Source organism: Aythya ferina, assembly GCF_964211825.1.
Source record: "Aythya ferina genome assembly, chromosome: 11".
Classification (NCBI taxonomy): Eukaryota; Metazoa; Chordata; class Aves; order Anseriformes; family Anatidae; genus Aythya; species Aythya ferina.
Genome location: NC_140307.1, coordinates 3,815,324 through 3,831,550, shown reverse-complemented (window position 1 = coordinate 3,831,550; position 16,227 = coordinate 3,815,324). Strand labels below are relative to the sequence as shown.

At 39.8% G+C, this 16,227-nt stretch overlaps 1 protein-coding gene across 8 annotated transcripts in view; it reads left to right on the top strand.

Moving 5' to 3' along the window:
• MEF2A (myocyte enhancer factor 2A) overlaps window positions 1-16,227 on the top strand; it is an 85,844-nt gene that overhangs the window by 16,818 nt on the left and 52,799 nt on the right. The window lies entirely within an intron of this gene.

Genomic DNA, 16,227 nt, shown 5'->3' with positions numbered 1-16,227 from the left:
TGAACCACGGTATCTGAGGTGCCCCCTGTGTTAGTTCCTGGGCAGCTTTCAGAAGAAGTTGCCTTCCTTTGCCCATCGGGCTGGCATTTGCCGTGGTATCAGTTTTTGTGGTATGACATCGGAAAGTGCAGCAACAGAGGTTGATTAAATATTTGAAGTGTGCACTCAGTTTTGACAACTCAGATTTGTTTGCACTTGTTATATGCCAATGTGTGTATATTTATATGTCAATATATGTAGTGACAATGTGTGTCTTTATATATCAATATCTTTTATAGAGAACATCTGCTATGAAATTGTTAGAACAGCATGCCATGAAGCTTATTATGTGTTCTAGTAGCTATTGTGTACCCAGTTGGTTTAATAAACCACTAAAACATTTCAAACGTAGTTAAATATCATATCTGGTTAATAACGTGCCCAGTTTTGAATTTAATCCATCTTCTATGTCACGCATTATGGACTAAAATCTTGTAACTTTTTCCTTAAATTTGTTTAATGAGAGAATAAAAGACAAAGAAATAAGCTTTGGAGTCTTGAATGTTAAAACCTCCTAATGTAAATAACAAATGCAAGGGTTACATGTGTGTTCTAAAGCACTAAGTGGGTTATGGTAGCACTGGCACACTTAGTGCTCTGTTGGCATAGCTTTTCCCTTCGGATGATTGTTCGGAATGTGCGGCCTCTTTGTATATTTGCTGTAGCAGAGCTAAACTCTAATGTCACTTGCGGGAGAAATTTAATACAAGGGGCCTGTACAGAACCGAGCTCCTGCCATGATAGCATGTGGTATATTTAGTATGCATGTGTCTAGTAACCATGTGATCTTACACATGTGAATGAAGCAAATTCTCAGCAGTTATTTCCCTAATTATTTTCAGAGTTCTGTTAATTAAATAAAATATTATCAAACTATGGCTCTGTTTGTAACTGAGAAGTAACCAGCCGAGGGATTTGGAATGCCAAAGCCTTATCTTCCTATCTGTGGAAAACAGGAGTCAGAATTCCAAAATACGTGGAATTTTTTAATCCACCTTCGTTTTAGGAGTATTTTGTTTGGATCTAGGCTGTTAGGATTCACAGTTTTCTTCTGCCATGATGACTGAAGATTAATTTTTAAATGAAGTATGAAAATAATCTGATTCTTAGGTACTTAATCTATAAGTATATATAATCTACAAATTGTGAATTTTCACAATGCTATGATACTGTCAGATTTTTTTTACTGGTATCTGTGCTTAAAAGTTCATGTGTCATATACGTTCTTTGCACATTTAACAGGCAGACATTTAGGACATAGTGCTGGGAAGAGTGGCACGTATAAATCCACTATCAGGACAGTGTAGCAAGGCAGATAATCTCTTCAATGCCACATAATCTCTCTGATACAGAACCCTAGTAAAATTTAATGCCGATTTTTGGGTGGTGTGGTGCTGCAGGTGTGATATTGATGTTGGTTTACTGTTTTCAGTGTTTTTGACATCTTATTCTGTGTGGAAGGAGTGAGCTGGCTTGCATGTTATGCCCAGTTTGTTGTGTGATACCATTTAGCATGCAGCAGCAAGGTTCTTCTTGCACTTTGAGAATGGGCCCAGATGAATAAAAATGTCCTAGGCTGGCTCGAAGCCCCAGAGTGCAGTTTTGATACTGAATGTGAGACAATTTCTAACGACCCATAGCCAAGGAATTTACTTAGCCTCAGAGCTGCCTAATTGCATTCTGTAGGCTTAAAGTTTCAAGTGGGTTCTGAGTGCTTTGGGAGCTCCTTTCTTCTTCGTGTCCAGTGGTCACACACAATGCCTCGAATCTCTTGCCAGCAAGACTTGGCCAAAAGCATGAGAAATGAGTGGCTCCACCTCCCCTCGCTATGAATTAAATTGTACATGTTCCAGCTGGTAACTTCTTTTTCCCACCATTTCCTGTTGAAAAGACTGTAGGCACTTTCTTCCAGCTAACAGGTGGTTGAAGTGTGTGTGTGGGTTTAATAGCATTTCTCTAGACTCACTGTCATTATGGCCTAGTAAGTTCCTTCAGTTTGAAGATACTGCCTATCAGGTTCTCAGGGTTTGGTAGGTACTGCATTAAGAAAAATTAGAAGGAAGCCCGGTAGACTTTCTGTTGAGTATTTTAATACTGTTTTGCTATGTGTGCCATTAGACAGCCTTAAACAGAGCAGAGAACTGAAATTATCCCTTAATGTAGCATGACAATGTTATGCTCTCAGGTGTAGAGCCACGTACCTTAGCATCCATGCTGTTTCCTAGGCCTCCATAATATAATTGTTGGAAGCCAAGGCTGGTGTTTTTAAGTGCTTCAAAATATCAAAATTCTTCTCATGCAAAGCTCCTGGATTAATAGTGTATGAAATCAACAGTGACCCCTTAGAGTTAACGTTTTGTTTTTCATAACATTAAAACATTTTCCTAGCAGTCTGGATCTGTGACACTGCAGAAGCAGTGATAATGCAGATCTCTGTCCAAGGCTGTCATTTGTTTGCAGTTGGTTTGTCAGTGCTACTGACAAGTATTTATTAATTTCAGTTTTGTAATTTTTAGCTTGCTTTTTCTTGTGGCTCTTGCAAATAAATTGTGGTTACAAGAACCGAGTCTTCTGCTTAATTGATTTTGCTTTTGGAGAGCCAAAGAATACCATGTTCTTCCTTGAAATATCTTCCCTTAAAATGAAGCTTGGACAGTGAATGGGAACTGGTTTCTTTTTAATGTCTGTTTGAGTCTATTAAATTAAAACAAACATGCCAACATGTTCATTTCTTTGTTCTACGCTTAATGGCATCAAATTGGATAAAATGCCCAGATAAGCTTAGTGTTAACTCTTTTTCCTGCTGTCTTCCATCATTTTTGTCCTCTGCTCTTGGGGCTTTCCTATTCTCTGTAGTGCCTTTCTTCAAACTGTAGGGACTGAGCATCTGCCCTGAAACTGACTGGGATTTGCTTCAAAACAGAACCAATGGCGAGGTTTGATAGCTGTCACATGTGAAGCCTGTAGGGAATGTTTCCATCCTGTTCATAAATGTTTTGACTTCAGACCTCCCTACTGAAACAACTAGGCAATGGCAGCTATTTGAATCAAATGAGATTCTGAGTCTGAGGATTCACTAGGTAAACTAGATACTTACTGTCTATGCCCAAATTGATGGCTTGCAAATACTGCAGTTGGACTGACTTGGTAGCATGGAAGCCTGAAAGCAGAAATCTTAGTGTTCTCTGCTTGAACTGAACCTCAGTACACTGCTACTTTCTAGATGCTCCGCACCAGCGCAATAAAACCACTCTCGTGCGTCCATGTTGGTTAATGAACCGTGCGTTTATGGCAGTCTTCAGGTTTCATAGGGTACTTTTTCTAATGTGGAATTTGCGTTTGTTGAGCAAGTGAGGCGTACAAAGGGAAGTGCCTGTCATCTAGAAAGGCTTGCTAATCAGGTACTGCCATCAAAATGAAGTATCTTTAGTGTTAGACAAAGAGGAAAGAAGATCTTCAGGAAGCCAGAAAGAGAAATCTTCACAAGTATTGGTTCAGGTTGTATGTTAAGATTGGTGTTTACTCAAAGTTGGAGGGTGAGCTTGTCTTTCGTATCTTCCCTTGGAAAGCAGGCAAATGCTTATAGTGCAGAGGATGTGTCCGCCCCTGCACCCATCAGAGCTATGCACTGGGGAGGACAGTGGCACTGTGCGCTGGTGGATTCGTACAAATATAAACATACAGCATGATCTTAGATGTGTTTGTGCAGGGGTAAAAATTTGTTAGCTTCAGATGAAGTCAGGAGCAGAAGCTTTGAGAACCGGCTTAGGTTGTTTTTTTTTTTTTTTTTTTTTCCTGCTGCAGGACAGGTAAAACACAGAATTCTTATTAAAAACGTAAAATATTTTATTTTAAACCTCAGTTTAAAATCTGTTTGAGTTGGCTGCAGGATGAAATGTAGCTGAAAAGAAACTATCAGTCTGCACTGCAGTGTAAGTTGCTGGAAGTTAACTTTCTCTGGTGTGAAGATAGAGACAGAGTTTTGTAGTCTTGTCTTTTTTCTTTGTTTCCTTTATGCAAACTGGATTTATTTCCTTAAAATTTCTGTAGTCCAGCTTCAAGAGTAAAGTATGTTTGAGATGGGAGCTGGGAGAAAAATAGAACTCAGTCACCAACACAATTTCTAAATTAAACCCTATTTTATTAATTCTTCCATTTCTTTGTGCTGTCTGAATATCTTGTAATTCAGTACTGGGTTTTCCCTCTTATTTGCGATGAATTGACTGTTCAGTTTTTGATAAGCAGTGTGTGGCCTCATGTAAAACTTGAGAAGCATCGGAGAGAATGAGTGGGGCTATGTAAGAAGAGGGAAGGATGGAACTGAATAACCACAACGTTTTTGCTGTACGCTTTGTAGCCAGTCAGTTTTGTATTACCATGTATGTTGCAATGGGATTGAAGAGCTAAGTGAAAGGTTTCAGAGTCATATATGTAAGCAGGTATGTTTGAAGGAACTCCAGTCTTAGAGGGGAAAATGTGCTTTCAATACAGACAAAGGCAGCAGCGATAGCGATGCACATATAAGGCCCTGGTTATGCTGCCCCTTCTAGGATCTGTCTTTGCTGATGCAAGTGAAATTGGAGCCTGAGCACTGGTATCTCTGCTGTTTGCCAGCTAGCTGTCAATATTTATTGCTTCAGCTGCTGCAAGGCTTCAAGTCAGCATGTAAAAGGTTTTCATGTCCTAAAGGCCAGGAGAACTCAACCTTAATATATGTGTTTTTTTTTTTTTTTGCTTTGCTTTCTTTTAGGATATAACATTTCTTATGGGGAAAAATGGAGTTGTGTGTGATGTTTCTAAGCAGGTTCTTGAAATTTGCATTTAAACTGCATGGCAGTTGGCTGTGGTTCTTCCTTTATATCCCCACAACTCCATATGATCATATGTTGACAGAAGATTTACTTTGAATAAAATAAGATGCTGTAAAATAATACATCTAGCATCTGATTTTGGGATATAGAATCCACTTTCTTGAGTACATTTAATATGTGGGAATTTTTCTTAGGTGAATTACTGTGTAGTTTTTCATGGAGATGAGGTGCTTTATTGTCATACCAGGACGGAATGGAAGAGCACCAATTCCTCTTCGTGCACTCCAGTGATACTGTTAGAACAACAACAAAATATTTCTGTGCCTTAATAAGTCTTATCGCTTCACATGCAGGAATTTAACATCATTTTAACCACTCGCTTCTCCAAGCTCAGAGATTGCCTGAAGACTCTGACCTTGCCCATGGCATACTTTCATAGAGTCACCTCCCAGCACTACAGGCAGCGTTGGGAGTTTTGTAGTGGCATGCAACTGCTCTTACCAAAATAAGATACTGCAGTTAACGTTTACTGTAGCAGTTTCAACTAATACCTAGAAGCAAAGTCATTTTTGTTTGACTTCTACATGTTTGCTTTACAACCCAAATGAGCTCTCTGGGCCTCTTTGATAGTTTTTTGTCAGAGATGAACAAGCAGATAGGCTGGATGGAAGGGATCCAGCAGTGTATGTGAAATGGGTACTGTTTTCTGTAATTTTCCTTGCAGATTTAAATTGTTGATGCAATAACTACATGTTGAGATGTCCACTTTGACTATCTAATAGTGCAAGAGACCAGGCTCATCATGTAGTCTTCCTTCAGAAGTGGTTCTCAGGGCTGCTTGCTGGCATTTCTGGCAGTTTATTTGATAGGATAATTTTGATTTTCTTTTCCAAAATCAGGAGAGTAAGCTGTGTTATAGTTCTTACTTAATTTTTAATGCCTAATGGTGGATCTGAACATTGAGCTGTATTTGTAGTCTGTGATCCTGGTTACCACCAGATCAGGGCAGGCATTATATCGAGCAGTACTTGGCTGATGAAGTGGTGAAGACAGAGGTGTCTCCCTTTCAGTGTGAAAAAGCTTGCATTTGCATCTAATGCTGTTTGTGCACGTTAATTGAATATCCTCGTTTTAATGGAAGAGGTTTTCAATAAGGAGACTCTGTGATAATCTGAGTCTGTCTAGGCTTCACCCTCAGCTTTTAGCTACTTAATGTAATTGCAAATAGGCCAGTCACCATACATTAAGATCCAGCTTGTGTGATATTTTGCTTCTCTTATTACTCTTGCCCTTGGTTAAGTCCTCAGTGATGTAGTTTATCAGAAGGCTTTGTATATTTACATACGGATAACTGAATTGATCCTTGGTTGGGACCTCAATCAAATCTGTCTGGGCATTCACTTCTGCCAGCTCTTATCTTCTCATTCAGGCCTTTTTAGTGTCTCTTCTTATTTTGGCTGCTGGGTTTGGGTAGGTCTTTTAAGTAGGATTATGGCTACACTAGGGAAAAGCAATTCTATGGCCATGCTTAAAAGGTGCATTTAAGGTTTGCTTTCTTTGGGCAGGTTTAAAATCATTTTCATGAGAGGTGAAAAGTTTGGGAGTTCTTGAGATTCCTAATCCAATGTTTAATGGTTTTAATACAATAGCGGGAGCAAGCTTGGGCACTCTGTTCTCTTGAAGTCACTGAATGTTTTAAAGGATAAGTCATTTGATTTCAGAAGTTGTTGATGTTGTTTCATGCTATGCACCACTTGAATTGTAGTTTTGCTGTGAAGCAGTGACGTTAGTTAGGATCAAATGACTTAAGTTTTGTATTTGTTGCAGGCTGTGAGAAATGTGAAATCAAATTGTTTTGTCATATGCTCTGCCTTTCAGGTATAACATAATAGAGTTATTGTAGCATCGTGAATTTCTGCTCATCAGCTAAAGCATATTAATTGGCTGTGTGTGCTGGTTGGTTGCCATTGGTAAGGAAAAAACTTTTCAAAGTTAGTTAATTTTAGAATTAGGTTTCTATTCAGAGAACAGTTCTTATCTGAAGATTCAGTGTGCTGTGATCAGTAGTGTAAGTAGTGTCTTTATATGTGAATCCAAGTGGCTAGGTTCATGTCAATAACATGAACAATGAGAGTACTAGATGTCACCTGCCAATAAAGTTAGTGTTAATCAACAGAAGAAAATATTCTGAATAATATATATATTTTTTAAGTGGAAACTGAGCTTTCAGCAGTGTGTTCAGGTGTTGGGGTACGTATTTAAATGTAATTAACTCTGTCTCTAGTAGTTTGCCCACTATTCTATTTCGTTAGTCTTAGCTTGCAGTTGTTTTTAGGAATGTAGGCATCTAAGCTGAGGGCAGTGGCCTCAGGCTTAAGCAAGAAAAACCAAGTGCTTTTCAGAACTTGGATCAATAAGGTGCTTTTAGGTCTGCTTTTAAAAATGGCTGCTGAAATTAGAGAGTTCACGGGCATCAGGTGGTTTCCTTTGTGTAGATGTGTAGCACCATGTCCCTGCTTCCAGTAACGCTGTCTTCTACCTGGATTTAGTCTTTTGCCATACATCACTCCTGAGATGCAGCTGAGGAGATTGCTCACTTTATGTTATTTTATTAATTGCCACCTGTCTGTCTCATTTACGTTCTGAAACATTTAGATTACAAGGACACTGTCTACGTGCATGTTTGTAAAGGATCTGCCCTGTGAGACCTGCTGTAGTACACCTCTTCCCCTATTTTCCCTCCCCTGCCAAAATGGTATTTTAATTTACTTAAATACAAAATGGCTGTTTGCGCGAAAGGATACAGGAAATAATTCACTGGACCTTGGTTTTTATCTCTGATGTACAGCATATTTTTTTTCTTATTTAGAAGTTTAAACTGGTGATGTACCTAAATTTTAGAAGAAGAGACTGAGCTTTAAACAAATGCAGCCGCAGAAGCAGAATCTTAGTGCTAACCTTTGTTAGAAACACGTAGGTGTCTTCATGGCTTGCTGAATGTCTCATTGAGGCATGCAGGCTGTTTCTGGCATTATGTTGTCGCGTCTCTGGTTTATAATTGTTGCACTTCAACAATATGACTGCATGCTGTTATTTAATCAGACATTGAATAAATGATCAAGAAAGCTTTCTGGATAATTGTTTAGTGGTTTAAAACTTCTTACAGATTCTTTGATGCGTGGTCTCTCTTCTGTTTTTCTCATTTTTCCTGTCTTGTCCCCTTTAAAAGGGACACCTGGATCCCATGGAATGCTCTGCAAGAGCAGAGGGGTGTATTTGGTGAGAAATGGTTGTGGGGACTACCTGTCACAGCAGGAGGAAGAAGGAGAGAGGCAAGGAGCTTGGGGCCTGCAGCTCATGGAGAGCCTGAGGAAAAGCTGAGAGAGAGGATCAGGAAGAAGCAGGTAGCTAAGAAGGAGCTAAGCCATGGGAAGAAATTGCTTAAATACAGAGGGGGAGCATGTGGTGCTTTGCCTCACACAGCCTCTGACTGAAGCTAGACTTGCAAATGAAGACATCTTTCAAGGTGTCCAGGTTTCAGCTGGGACAGAGTTAATTTCCTTCCTAGTAGTTGGTGTGGTGCTGTGTTTAGGGTGAGAAGAATGCTGATAACACGCTGATGTTTTAGTTGTTGCAGAGCAGCGCTGACACGAAGTCAAGGACTTTTCAGCCCTGACAGCAAGGAGCCTGGGGGTACAGAGGACCTGGGAGGGGACACAGCCAGGACAGCTGGCCCCAACTGGCCCAAGGGATGTCCTGTGCCATGTGGCATCGGGCTGAGCAACAGCGGTGGGGGCCTGAGCTGGAGGGGCAGCTGCTGCTCGGGGCTGGGCTGGGCTCAGTCAGCGGGTGTTCAGCAATTGCCTTGTGCATCACTTGTTTGGTATATTCTTTTATCATCATAATAATTATTATTCCCTTACTTTTATTCCTATTAAACTGTCTTTATCTCAACCCATGAGTGTTAACTTTTTTCTGCTTCTCTTCCCATCCCACTGGGGGAGATTGAGCAAATGGCTGCCTGGCACAGATCCTGCAGGATCAAAGCACACCACAAAGGCACAGTGTTCAAGGAAGGATCTTGTTTGTAATCCTTCTGTATTTCCATTCACTCATTCACTCACTTTTCTCTCTTGCTAAGAACTTAAAATTTGCCAATTTTTTAGTTTATAGTCTTCTTTGAGCAAACTGTATAAGGCGACAGTGTAAGCGGAGCCATGTGGAAGCTGCGGCTGCCTTTGTATCCCATTACATTCCTGAAGTCAGCTGTAGATGTTTTTGATTGCAGTGATGTTTGTTCAATAACATGTGTTGAAGGCGCTGTTAGGCGGCTGGTTGGTGCATTACCTCAGCAGTTCGTGCTCTGCAGGCGGGGTGGGCAGTCTTCCTCTGGAAAAAGTCAAAGAGAATCACCACGAGTTCAGTCACTGACGGGTGACCAGAACTTCGCTGAGCTTTAGGGTCTTGCTACAAATCACAACGTCAGTTTGTTGAAGTACACAGCCAATACAGTTTTCTATGCTAGTAGAAAAAAAATACCTCACGATATATCTTCCTTTCATTTTTTCATACATGCATATAAAGGAAAAATCTCCTATGATTTCCACTTATACCTTGGAAAACTATGCCAGCTGTTCACCAATTAATTTTAACGTACTGAGAACAGACACTGTATTTCTTAAGTGGAGAATTGCTTATTTGGCATTTGCACAAAGGAGCTGAAGTGCAGCCTGCACAATTTGAATACAATTTTAAAGAGTATTTGAAGGATAAGAGTAGTAAATCTCATAACATTGCCCTGCAGTATGTGCTGTGTTCTGAATAATTTCTCTGCCTCTCCATTTCTAGAAGCTTTAAGTCTTATGTCAAGATGTTGAGTTAGACTCAATGGTCCTTGTGGGTCCCTTCCAGCTCGATGTTCTGTGATTCCATGTTGCTTGTTTTGAGTTAGCTCAGTTGGCACCTTTTTTTAATTTTGAACTGCCTGAAAATACTAAGCTGTATTTGTTTTTTACTGATGTTGCTTTCAGGTATGTTTTTTTCTGTGTAATCTTACCATGAGATGTGGTTGTAGTACATCAGAACATACGGAGTGGTTTTTGTCTAGTTTTCTGTTTATAAATGTTCATTTTATGTAGGTTATTTGCTGAGGTTCAGCTGTTCTGACTGTGAAACCATCTTCTGTCCACTTGTCCCCAGTCTCATTCACTGCCCGTAGTCTTGTTCTTGTTGATACGGTGCCTTTGCCAAATACATGATTGTTTTTTTTTTTTTTCTTTTTTTTTTCCCCACCATGTGTAAGGTTATCTGTATTCTTTTAATCTATAAACTTCAGTTGAGATGGAAAAAGTAATAAGCCAAGACTGCAGTAATTAAAGCCTGAGCTTCACTGAGGTAACACTCAGTTAACACTGAATTGTGTTTTATACTCTCTTGTTGTAAGATGAAAAAAACTGTCCACGCTGTTGATGACCAGGTGTTGGTTAGTTAATTACCTGTGTTCATGAAGGTCTGTTTCCAGGTGATTCTCACCGAATCATTAGGATAGCTTTAAAGAAATGGGAACAAGAAAATGGATTTTAATGCCACTTAAAGTCCATGGTCAAGATGTCTGTTTTTACAGATAGCTTGGTAATGGCTGTTTTCTTTCTGGAGAGTGTAAATGCTGAGAATGGACTGATATGTATTTTATGGACTGAAGTAGTAAGCCAAGAGTTTATAATAATAACATGAAAATATTTAGGTGTTGAGTTTAATTGAAAAGTGAACCCATTTACTTTTGACTAGCAGTAACAGAATTCCCGGCTGTCCTTGATCCAGGACCATGCCATGTTTCTTGTTATCTAGGAGTGCACATCCTGTCGTAGGTGATGCTGGTAGTTCCTGAAATCTGTTTGCTTCCTCAGCTCAAGAAAATCTCTCCTTAATAATGCATGTTCTAGGAGTAAGAAAACATGCTTTAAAAGCAGCCATCTGAATCTCAGTTGGTTTTTCATGCAGTTTATATTGCAGTAGTTCTGTTCACAAGAAGATGTTACTTGACTTCATTTTAGGCAGGACTTAACTGCATGTGAATGAATGGCAGGAAAGGCCATGTTAAGAGACCGTCAGTCATCATCAGGAGTTGCAGTTCTTCAGTAAGACTTTTTTAAAGTAGTCTGAGGTCATATAATAAGCCTTGAGAACCTAATTTGAAAAGCTATGTGACTTACAAATTGGAAGCTCAAAGTAGATTTGTTGTTTTTAATGTTGAAATTGAGGAGCACGTTTAGTTGCAGAGCTCCACAAATCCACTCTTCAAAGTTTACTGAAATGTTCTGGTGTGAAAGACGTGGATACTTGTGTGGTGTTCTTCCCAGCTGAAAGAAACGAGTGTTTTATTATGCATGAAAAGAATATCAGTAAAGAATTGTTGATGGCTTCCTGTTTTTTTCATGTTGTCCCACTTAAAAAAAAAAAAAATAAAAAATGATTTTGGCTAAGGCTTGGATTATTGTTTTTATAACAATGTTTGTGTATCCCTTGTTAGCTGAAGACCCTCTGAGGCCAGTCCACTGGCCTGACTGTATGGCTCTATCTGGATGTGGAAGAATGACTAAAACAGAGGATGGAAAAAAGTATTTTTTCCTAATATTGCAATATGGCAAGAACTATGAGGTCAAATGGCAACATAGTCTTGTTTTAAAGGGGTAGACCTTGCTATTGTTCTACACATTTTTAAATTATTTGTAACAATGAATGATGAAAGGCTATAGAACTACCGTTGTAGGAAATATTTTGGTCACTGTTTTTGCACAGCTCTGCAAAAACCCCAGTGAGAATGTGGGCTTCATCTTTATTAAATGAAAACATAGGTAGCTGGAGTCCCTGCGGTTGAAATCATAATTTTAAAATCTGACTTCAAAGTGGCAGCAGTGAATTCTGAAGCAGGGCTGGCTGAATGTCTAGAGAGCTGTGGTAACACCCCCTGGCTCTTGGCATGTTTCAGTGCAGATCCAAATCTGATTGAGTGTATTTTGTAAGTTGGTCTGATGCTTGACCCAGCTCCATACACCCCATTAACCTTTTGATGAATTGTTTTGGTGAAGGCATTCTCTGACTCTTAATTTTCTTTAGCTATTGCTACTGGAGCTATGGGGTGGGGAAGGAGGACACTTCATGTTTCTAGGTATTACAGAAAAATGAGATAAGCTGTGATAACTGCTTTGTGGATGTAAACCAGTCAGGAGCTGATGATGGGCCTCATCTCCATCTCAGTATTTACATTCTGGGCGTGTCATTGTCACACATGCTAAGTATGACTTTGAATTATGAGTGAAAGAGCTGCGTTCAGCCTTGGGTTGGTTGTGCAGTCTATCAGTCTATGCCCATCAGTTCCTGCTTACAGGTAAAGGAGCCAAATCTATAAAAGTATCTGGCCCTGGCTCTTCTGAGACTAGAAACACCTGTTAGCTGTGATATGGCCCTGCTATCCAGTAAGCCCCAGGCAAGGCTCATGGCTGTAAGGTGCATCTATACAGATCCACGCAGCTCTGGTTTTTGAGAGTTAACATGCAGATGATCTGACGCGATGACACGCGTTTCTTTGCATGCATTGCAGTGAGCGGAGCGAGCTGTGCTGATGTGGTTACTGTCAAACGCAACCTGTAACCATGATGGGGAAATGGAAGTTCCAAGAAACCAAAGAGAAGCAGAGGGAAATACAGGGAAAATAAATGGAAGGATTATAATTCTGACACAGTTTTTTCCTAACCTGTTATGCCAGAAGGCTTCAAGACCAATATAATTTGTTTCCACTGAACCCTTGAAAGGATCTTTCAAAGTAGGTCAAATACCATTTCCTTGCTTTAAAGTTGTATATCTTCCGCTATTTGTGAAACTGTAAGCAATCTTGAGAATGAACGAACTGTTCTGAGGTGCTCAAAATGCACAGTTATGAAGGTATATCTCTGCATATGTTCCTGATGTCTTTCAGTAGTTAGTGTGTAGAAAAAGAGTCGATCCAATCCACAAAATTTGGAGTAAATAGTACTTTCATGCAGTAATAGAGGCTTCTACTTAGCTACCAACCTCATTTTTCTCCCTATTATTGCGAGCTGACATGATTTTCTGTTTGAAGCTTATCACGAGGCACATCATTTTTTCCTCTTCTTTTTCTCCCCTTAGTCCTACTTTTTTTGTTCAACAGATACCAGAAATTGTTACCACCACCACCCCTAAAGAATTGCTTGTGTGTGCCCATGAAGGCAGATGTAAAGCTTTGGTGGTTGTCATTGGTTTGTCACTTAGGAAAGTAGAACTTCACCTTTGGCGAGGTTATTTAATGTCAGTTTCATGTTTGCTTTTGGAAATAAATGTGCATTCATCTTCATATGCCTACTAATTTCCCTTTATTTGGGCAAAAGTTTGGTGATGATCTACATGAAAAGGTGTTGTGACTTAAGAATTTTACCTAGGTATGTTTGCAATGGAGTCATGACAGCAAACTGAGAGCTTTGCCAAGTATGTTTTTGATGTACCTGTACAGCGGACACTGTCTCTTAGGCGTTTTGCTACTGAGCAGGAAGGAAAATAGAACTGCAACTGTGACGTGATCAAGGATTAGGAAAAGGAAAACTCATTGCTCCCCTGGGAAGTGAGAGTGTGTTTGTCGTTGGTGCTAACTTCATTTGGATCTTATGAACATGCCCAAAAAGGTTTTTTTTACTGTGTGATTTACCCTGATTACGCCGTTAGTAGCAAGATGGGTTCTTCCCAAAGTACATGCTGAGCCTGTATTTCACCCCTTAGCTTTGAAAGTCACCTCTTGTGTGATGTCTGACTGAAAGGGTTGTCTTTGGCAAATGTTCTTCCAAGCCATGTTTCTGGTGTCCACAGCAACTGGTGCAGGGGGAGGAGAGGCGGCCCTGGCTGATGCAGACAGGATGGGCGTGCAGATGGGTGGGGGATTGGCCAAGTGAGAGGCTGCGGGAGGTTGAGGAAGGTAGCGGACCTGGAACAAGAGGAAGCCTTGTGCTTAGTGAACAGGGTGAAGCAGAGGCGGTAAATGGATGACGGATTGATGTGTTTGTGCCTGATAGAGCATACTAATTTTAGAGGACCTGAAATAGCACCCAGAATTATAACAAAATGTTGGTGAAAATGGCTGTTGGTTTTCCCATTTCTTTCCTGTGAGAGTTTCTGGAGCAGATAGTGGCATTTCCTTACTACTGGTTTTTCCTTTAGCTGACAGAAAATGTTTGTCTCCTATTTTGCCTCCTGAAGTGTACAGATCATATAATTTCACACCATATTTCTCTCCTCTACCCAGTTTCCCCCATGAGCCTGTTTTATTCACTGCATAGACTTGGTTTTGAACACCTGCTGCTGGAGGTGGAAGATGTGAGTGGATGAGGCAGGTTTGTAGGAAGGGAGTGAGTGCTCCCACATCAGGGTTTTCAAATCGGGTTTGGGAGCACTGCTTTGCTTCCCAGAGTTCCTCAGGAAAAGTTTGAGAACTGGCATATTTCTGTAGGTCTATGTCTAATGTCTGTGTAGTAGAACATAAAATATTCTTATGCCTCTGTACAAATTTATGGTAAATTATCTTAAATTTTTGTAGACCTCTTACCTTGTGTACTGTGTATGATGCTGGTCATTGTGGTGCAGAAAGAACAGAGCGAAACTGGAAAGGGTGGAGAGACGGACAGCATAGCTAGGCAGAGAGTGGCTTTCGAGCAAGAAATGATTGATTGGTATGGTATTCTTGAGTTTGGAGAGAAGTAACCGAAGGCAGATAGAGGATAGGTGTCAAAATCAGAACTGACGTGATGGGTGAAGACAACAGATGGTTCATTGCCTCGTGTTGTTCAAGATCTGTTGATATCAACACTAACAAACAGGATCAGGCTTAAATGAAAGGATGTGTCTTTCATTCTGATGCATAGCTAAGCTGTGGAGCTCCTTGCTTCAGGATGCAAAAAGTTTCCACGGTTTCAAAAGTGGAAGAAAATTTGAGGAAGAGTTTTGAATTTAAGATGTCATGTATCGCTCCACAAGTTCTTTATTTAAAAATCACTGAATATCTGGAGAAAATGCTTTCTGAATATTGCTTCTAAGTGATACGTGCTTACGTTATTTCTGTTTCTCTCCGTTTTCATCCTAGTGCTCTTTGCTAATAGCCCCAGATAAAATGCTGGACCAGATGGATCTCTGGTCTGTCATGTGGTGGCTGTTCTTAAGAGTGCTTCTGATGGTGAGCAGTCTCACAAAGCAGAGGCAGGAATCTGATAATTTTGTACTCAGAGAACTACTTCAATAGTATATGGTAAATGAGAAAATGAAGCTGCACGTGAAGAAGAAAACTGAATTTTTAATAGCTGCTCACAGAGGCCCTTTGATAAGCCACGTCCAGGGAATGCAACCAGATTTTCGCATGACTAAATTTAACGTGATCATAACGTGAGGTGATTTTTTTTTTTTTAAGGGAATGAGGCAGCTGACTGAAGTCTGCATGTTATATGAACTGAAACTTAATAGTTTGCAGGGTATTCTTATGTTTTTTCACACACACACAAAAAAAGAAATTATCTGCCAGCTGCTGTTTTCCATGTAAAATACTTGTTGTGTGCCTTTGGTTGTGTAGAGGCTGGCTCATCTGGCCTTAACTAGCTATTAATACTTTTTACTAGCTCCTTGGAAGGTTTTTTTTTTTTTTTTTTTTTTGCTTGAAGAAAAAACAAGGAATGCAACACTGCATGCTTTTCAAGTGTGTTGAAGTATAAATAACATTTAACATACATTTTTTGACCAGTGGACATCACATAATCTATGTTCCTTTGGTCTTAAATTCCATTGAGTAGTATTTCTAAATAGCGTAGGGCATCTTATATTTTTCCCAAAGCAGTCCTTTGTTTATATCAGGTAAATATAAAATGACATCCCTTCATTTTGTGATGTTCCTCCACCTCTTTTTTCTTTTTTTTTCCCTTTTCTTTTTTTTTTTTTTTTCTTTCCCCAAGCTGCATCAGAATGGCATGGTTGTTTGCTCAGTGTAAATTGAATGCATTGTGAAGTGTAGCCTGTGACTAATCGCCTCTTGCTGTCTCTGCCTATTAACTGACTGACGGTGATGTGGTTGTACCACTTTCTACACATGGCCCCAAGGATCTGGCATGGTGACACCCATATTAAAATATGCAGCACTTGATTTCCAGTGACATTCTGGGTTGGAAAATTAGAGAGGTTATAAACTAATGTTGTGGCTGTTTTTACCCCTTTTGTTTTAATGAATATTAGGTGGTAATAGAGTAAGTTGTACATGTTTCATGTCTTAATATGAATTTTAGTATACAGTCAGTGTTCTAGAGGCTATTTATGTAGACATTTTCTCCTGTTT